Below are 8409 nucleotides of genomic sequence, written 5' to 3' on the forward strand. Positions count from 1 at the left end.
AGCATCATTCTTCCATGTCAAGGGTCCGATTCTGCAGTTCCTGACTGCAACAGACTACTGTGATAAAGAGAGTGGCACTCGTGGAGCTGTATTCTTCATAAACCATGCAGCAGACAATCTCTTCAACTCTGACCTCAGCTTTAATGGAGACAATCTTTCAGAAATGTTTCTGATATCTGAGCCTGTTAAAAGCCTCTCTCCATTAGGGCTGGCATTTTGATAAGGCACTCAAGGGCCTGTTAGACAGCACATGCTTAGTTAGAATGGCAGTGACTGCAGGATTTTTATTCAGCCGGGTGTTAAAGTCCAAGATGTGACTGTAATGAAATGTGTGTTGATAAACAATGAAGATTTATGTCTGCTGGTGATGGTTTAGAGTGGGTGTGTGATGGACAGCGTTATTGACGTCCTCTATCTAGATACCCTAATGGACATTATGAACTAGATGCCCAATAAAAATGACGTCAAGTGTGTATATTTAATGAAACCATGAACTCATTATTTTAATTTGGAATAACTTTCCACTTAAACATTTGTACTTACACTGTAAGTACTTTGGGTGTGTGTGTGCTTGTTCAATTTTCTTCAAAAATATACAAAAATGTCCAAAAATATTGGTAGAAAACAGAAAATATGTTTACATAAATATGTATTTTGAAACTTATTTTAGAAAATGTAAAAATGTATTTTGTAGTTGCAGATGCTGTCTATGAACAATAGCTACATGTATTTGTTTCTATAATTCATTGGAGGTTGATTTATAATATGAAAAAAATAAAAAGTAAAGTACAAAAGTAAATATTTTCAGAATTCTTTCATTTTTTTTCTTTTTCTTTTGGATTCTGTATAATTTATCATTATAAATGTTAATTACCTTATTGCATGTTGGAACTGTATACATTGGACTGAATATAAAATATCAACTATATTTTAAATACATTTCAAAATATACAAAAAAAAAGAAAAAACATATTTGCAAAAATATGTTTTAAAAATGTTTATGTAAATGTATATAAATATATATTTTGAAACTTGTTTTAGTACATTTGTTTTTCTTCCTCAGTTTTGTTTTTCATCTGTTGCGTTCTTAAATCAAGACACATTTACTTGAGATGCAAACTGACTTAAGACATTAAGTATTTAAAAAAAATTACTTAATTAAAAGAGAAAAAATACTTTATATTGCCTATTTGGCAGATATTTTGTCTTGATATTTTGTCTTAAGCATAAACTAACTTGGTACATTTTGCAGAAAATAAGACTGAAAAATAATGTGTTAATATTAATTTCTTTATTTTCTTAATTGTGAACAATGCTTTGCCATTGACCCATATTTGCTTATGTTTACTCTCAGGATTTAATTGGCTTAACAGACGAGTAAGCTAAGATAAGAAAGCACAGCCTAAAATAATGATCATTTAAATACAAGCTCAGTTAGAAACCCAGTGATTCTGCTTGATGGAATTTCAGCCATTCGTGCTGCGAGTGTTTGAACTGTAGTAAACATTAGCATACTTGCAGCGTTTGTGGATTTATCAGCCTGCGTTCTCTTGTTTTAATTAGTTTTGGGTTTTAGTGTTGTGCTACCATTGATTTATCATTCTTTTAATTGCACTGCTCGTCCAAAGAGCCAAAATCATCCACATCTCAGTGTAAAAGATGAGTTTGTTTAGTGTGAGATAAACTCAGAGTGAGAAATATATGATGTTGGTCTTTAGCTAATAAAAATCTAAACCAAGCCAGCCCCACAGCTGAATAATTTACGGAGTGCTGAGTGGAGGGAATCCAATACACTGAAACCAAACTTCTCAAATTTGACCACTCACAATCCCCACCCTTCTGAACACACATATCCACGCATACAAACATCTGGGATGCAATGTCTGCAGAAAACGATGAGGCATAAGTCCCCACGGGTGATATTATGGCTTTGTAAAGGATTCTTCTAGATATTGAGTCCTGAAAGTCAACAACTCATATCGCTGTCTGTATGCTAACCTTTCTGCAAATTCATTTATGGGAGCAAAGTGATATTCAGATATTCAGTTTGTAGGGTGGTTTTCTAGCCCAGTCGAATATAATTGGATTCTCTTTTGGCTGCTTGGCAGCGTGAACTTGTACTTATTTGAAAATGCCAAGAGGATCTTTTCTGTGTATGTAAACATTACAGTGAACTGAGAAACAAAGTATAAATCTCGAAATATTTGTCAATTAACGGGAGCAGAAATATGATACAAAATGTTCCTAAAGCAGAACAGATGTTCGATTTGAAGGATTCTTTATCATCGCTACATTGGTGTCCAAAAATGGGTTTAAAGATTCATTCGTTCTGAAGAGGTACCTTAATAGAAATGGCTTGTGTTAAGATAATTATAAATCTGTCATCATATTCTCATGTGACAAAGCCATTCCATGATACCAAAAACATCTGTTTCATGCTATTCACAATAGGACTATCACAGACTGTTTGAACCTTTGTGCAACACAATATCGCTATAAATCTGACTTTATCTCTGAAGACGCCTCAAGTCTGTTGACGATGAATAGCTAGAGAACATCTTTAGATATAATCAGCATATTCTGAGAAAGTTCTCATGGTTTTGTATGATAAGTGGTATATTTATTTCTTTTGGATAGGTTTGTGTACAACACGGCAAAAATATAGACTGGAAAGTAAAAATGGCTTAAGATTTACTTTGAAACAGTTTTCATGAATTGCTTGTTAATTTTACCAAAAAAATTATAAAGAAATGGCAAGCAACAACGAATTAAACATGAAATTTTGAAGTAAAAAGACTGAAACAGTATTTACTTGTAACACGCAGTCCAATGATCTTTGTGTTTTATTTACAACTATGAAAAATCATTGTTCACAGCTCTGGAAAACACTATGAAACAACTACAAAATGATCCGTTTCTCTGGATTTACTATTTATAGGCTTGAGTTTGAGTAAAACAATATTTTTGTTGTATTAGATAAACTACTGATAATATTTCTCCCAAAATACAATTAAAAATATTGTAATTTAGAGCATTTATAACAGTACATGTTTTGCAGTGAATCTGTCTATCTGTCTGTCTGTTCATCCATCCATCCATCCATCCATCCATTCATAACCCATCCATCTATCTATCTATCTATCTATCTATACTATCTATCTATCTATCTATCTATCTATCTATCTATCTATCTATCTATCTATCTATCTGTCTGTCTGTCTGTCTGTCCGTCCGTCCGTCCGTCCGTCCATCTATCTATCTATCTATCTATATATCCATAACCCATCTATCTATCTATCTATCTATAACCCATCCATCTATCTATCTATCTATCTATCTGTCTGTCTGTCTGTCCGTCCGTCCGTCCGTCCGTCCGTCCATCCATCCATCCATCCATCCATCTATCTATCTATCTATCTATATATCCATAACCCATCTATCTATCTATCTATCTATCTATCTATATATCCATAACCCATCTATCTATCTATCTATCTATCTATCTATCTATCTATCTATCTATCTATCTATCTATCCATAACCCATCTATCTATCCATCTATCTATCCATCCATCCATCCATCCATCCATCCATCTATCGTCCTTGTCTGCTCCATTTCAAGCTAGGTTACAGTTCCTTATTTATTTCTAGTTAGTAGAATGCATAAAGTGGACTATTAAAATAAAGTTTAACCTCCATTTCTGCCTCAGAGTAAAAAAAAGAACAAATATAAGTTCATATCTCACTATCTCAACTTTGTCTCGTAATTATAATTTGATATATCATGTTTTATTTTTTTTTTAAATTGCAACAATGATTTTTGTAATTGTGACTTTGTGTTGTTTCTGATACTTGCAACTTTATATCATACAATGTGATTTGCTTGTTTTAACTTTATATATCAAAGTGTGACTTCATACATCTCGTAATGTGAGATACTTTGTATTTTAGTTATTCTTTTTAGCTTGAATTTTTCTTTCTCTTTGATTTTTTTATTCTTACATCACATGCTTTTTTGTCGTCGTGATATGACGTTCAGAAATGCACCGGAGATAATATTTAATTAAGTATTTTATAATGAAGTTTGTTTTAACTAAACTATGAACAATGGGACCACTGAGCTCAAATGAACATTTATGGAGACATTTAAATAGGCAGTAAAATAGCCTCCCACTAACAAAAGTCACTATAAGCAGAAAAATTACTGTTGTAAAGTAAATGAAAATGAGGCCTAATTAACTGGAAATTGTATGACATGCTCTCTTTCTCTTGTTATATAGAATTTTCTCACCAAATTTAAGGAAAGAGACATCTTTAAGAGATAGTTCATGCAAAAAAAAAAAAAAAAAAAAAACATTTACTCACTCTCAAGTTGTGTGAGTTTCTTTCTCCTGTTGAACACAAAAGAAGATATTTTGAAGATCATTGGTAACCAAACAGTCGCTGATAGCATTGACTTCCATATTCCATAGAAGAAGAAAAATACCATGGAAGCCCAACAACTGAAGCCCAAAAGATCTTCTTTTCTGCTCAGTAGAAGAAAGAAACTCATACAGGACCAACATATGGAACAACATAAGAGTGAGTAAATAATGACACAATTTTGGGGTGAACTTTCCCATTAAATATAAGTAAATGGACATTTTCTTGGCACGCTACTGGAATGATTCTGCATCTTTTGTTGTTGAGTTTCCAGCTAACGCTGAATTGAAGGCTGCATTACAGGCCCAGTGGCTTTCTGTCTCCTGTACACACATCTCCCAGACATCTTCAAAGTCTAATGGTAACGCTTATATCATTAGCAGGCCATTCACACTCATGGCTGCGACTCAGTGTTCCATTTCTCTGACCGCAGATGTTAAGAGTCCTACACAGCTGTGAGGCGCTCTCATGCTTTACTGTGGTGTTTACACCACTGCAGCCCTCTTCATAGCCTCACCTGCTCCCTGTCCTCTGGCCAGCGCTCAATCTGACCTCCCATTAGAGAGAGGGAGGTCCGTCTCTTCATCTTAATAACGGATGATAAACTGACGGCGGTGATAAAGAGTGTAGGAATGCTACATTTTTCAGTTCTGCTCAGGCCTCCAGATACAGCGGCTCTTTTACAGCTTTTGCTTTCCAAAAAAAAATGGAACAAAAGTTTGTTTCCTAGAAACCCAAACACAATTTGAGCTATTTAGTGTCGTAGATGCAATGAAGACTGTAGGATCATTCTGCAAGTGCCTTGTCAAGTTTGTAAAATTTTAAACTATCTATCAGGAAAAAGTATGTTTAAACAGTGTGGCATCTCAAACTAAATAAATACAAGCATTTTAGGGTATGTTTCCAATGGTACACTCAGCAAAAATATTTATGCCTGAATTTAAGTATTTGAATTGCATATAAAATTCCATTTAAAAGGTTGTAACATAAAATAATAAACAGAATGCGATGCATATTTTACAGTCATGTAAATGACTGGTAAGAAACAGGTCAGTTTTTCCACTCATACTTTATTATTGACAATTGCATCTATTTCATTTGGTTTATGTTTTCAGCATTAACTACACACAATTAAAGTGCATTAAGTACAAAATTAGTTGTTCCAGTTTAGCATGCCAAAAGTATAATTGCAGTACAAATACAAAGTACAAATGTAAAAGTATTTGTAGTATACTTAGCATGCATTTCAAATACATTTTAGTATTTTTATTTTTCACTAGGGAATAGCTGGAACAAGGAATATTAAATTACTTTAAATATATGAGATGGAAATATTTTGCATGTATTGATGATGTGTATTTAAAAGAGATTCCATTTATTAGTATTATACTGTCTTATGTTTCTTTTGTTTAACCAAAAAGGAACATGCTGTCATCATTTAGCTACTCACCCTCAAGTTGTTCCCAAACTGTATGAGTGTCTGTCTCCAGCTGAACACAAAAGAAGTTGTTTTGAAGAATGTGCTTGTTCCTATTGACTTCCGGATTACCAACATTCCAACATTCTTCAAAATATCTTCAGCAGGAGAAAGAAACCCATAAAGGTTTGGAACAACATAAGAGTGAGTCAATGATGACTGAATTTTCATTTTTAAGTGAACTGTCCCTTTAAATAGCCATCATGGGAGGAAGTTGGTTTTTTGGATCCAGTTAGCTAGCCGTTAATATGCTAACCTGCTGAACGTTGACGTCTTGAGTAGACCACACAGAAGCTGTTTTCAGATGTGAAGCGAGATTTAGTGTACCCCTGTTATAATCCATATCGCTCTTATGCCACATTCCAAGTTCTCCATGAGGCGAGGAGTTAAATTTAAATAGTTATTTGCTGAAAATCCCATATTCAGGTTTGACGTCAATGATTCGTGACCATCACTGATGTCAAAGCTGGTGCAACACGTTTCGACACGTGTAAATTTCCGTCTGCTCCTCGACACAATGCTATCCGGAATATTGTCAAATGGAGTACGTTTATGGAGATTGACACCCAGTTCAAAGAAAATCCAATTGACGTGAGAGTGAGTAAATAACTACAGTATTTTCATTTCAGGCTAAACTATTCGTTTCAGTCGGAAACTGTTTGTAGTTACAAAATAAAATTAGCTGAAGAGGGAAACATGTGGATCCTAATGTGTGTGATTCATGTTATGGCTTCAGCTCTGATATCCATGAACAGGTCAGTGATGTTCCTGCACACACAGCACTCCCAGTACCACAATCATCCCATGGCTTTAAAAGAATTTATGAATGGACACGTCTCACAATGGCCTGTGTCGACCAAAATGCTGTAACGGCACACCCCAGAGATCAGTCATCGGGCTAAACTAGTTTCTATGGGAACTGTTCTAAACAACCATGGCTTTCTGTATAGATTGTATCCGATAAATAATGACCTAAACATGTTGAATCAAGACTCGTCTGGGAGAGAGTGGTGATTTAATCCGGCTATATATACCTTGTCTATAGTGTCTTACGGTGTAGCACTTAAGCATTTTAGGGATTTGACTGTCCCTGTGTCAAAGTTCACCCTGACATTATAAGGTTTTCTTGTCATCCTGCAGAAAATGTGTGGCTTCAGAAAGCTTAGTGAATATCCACAGAATTGCAACGCCCCTTATTTAGCTGTAAACGTCCTTCAGGCTTATGTGTGTTTGTTTATTCAGTTATTTCATACGCTGCAAAAAAATAATTTTCTTGATCCTTATTTTTGTCTTGTTTTCCGATACAAACATCTAAACATTCTTAACTCAGGATACATTTTCTTGAGATGCAATATTAAGTCTTGTTTTCTGAAAATGGTATCAAAATGAAGTGAGTTTATTCTTAAAACAAGTTCAAACACCTAACAGCGGGGGAAGAAAAAATATTTTTAATTCAATAGATATATATACGATATATATATTTCTTGTTTTAAGCATAAATTCACTGTATTTTGATAGATTTTTCAGAAAATAATAAGACTTACAATCTTAAGCAATTTTTCTTCCAAACTAAATGCATCTTGATTTAGCAATTATTGCATAATTTATATATAATTTTTGATATTTGCACTACCTTTCATCTACCAATAAAACTACTTTTCTCATGGTATGCAACACATTTGATCACATTTAAATACACATTTTCAATATTCCTCAGGTTTCTTTCACAGAATGTGTGAAAAAGTGTGCAGATTCCAGTCATTAATGCAATTAGGATTGGTTTTTCTAATTTAATTAAAAAAACATTTGCTTATCTGCTTGTTGGTGATTTAGAAAATCTTACATAGTAAATATTAAACAGTAAAAATAAAATAAATATAATAATATTAAAAATGTTCATAGTCCTAAAAAAAAAATCCTTGAATCCTAGACTTTTATCATGGGCTATTTTTGTATTCACTTTATTTTTAACGGTAAGATTTTTTTTTATTTAACCAGTAAAGTCCCATTGAGGTTAAAAACCTCTTTTTCAAGGGAGTCCTGGCCAAGAGGCAGCAAAAACACAGTCAATTACATTTATGAAAGTTATACAATACAAATATTTAAAAACATTTACAATTTAAACAGGTCATTTCAGGTTCTCTCAATCTGGACTTAAAAGCATTTAAGGAAATAAGTTCAGATAATTTCAAGTCTTTTTGCAAAAAGTTCCATGCAGAAGGAGCTGAGTAGACAAAAGCCCTTTTTCCCTGTTCTGTATGGGCAAATGGAACAATAAGCAGCAAGTGATCATTTGATCGCAATGAATAAGAACTAAGATAACTTGGAAAAGAACATAACTTGAATAACTTGAATGTGCAGACTTTGTCGCTTCCCGTTAATTTACCTGTACTAAAACAGGCCGTTATGCTGCTTGATTTTGCACACTGGTATTTGTTAGATTAATGTATTATTTTAATCATAAACGCAGTGGTTTGTGCACTGTAAAAATCATTTGATTATTGAAAATG

Source organism: Cyprinus carpio, chromosome B11 (genome assembly GCF_018340385.1).
Source record: "Cyprinus carpio isolate SPL01 chromosome B11, ASM1834038v1, whole genome shotgun sequence".
NCBI lineage: Eukaryota > Metazoa > Chordata > Actinopteri > Cypriniformes > Cyprinidae > Cyprinus > Cyprinus carpio.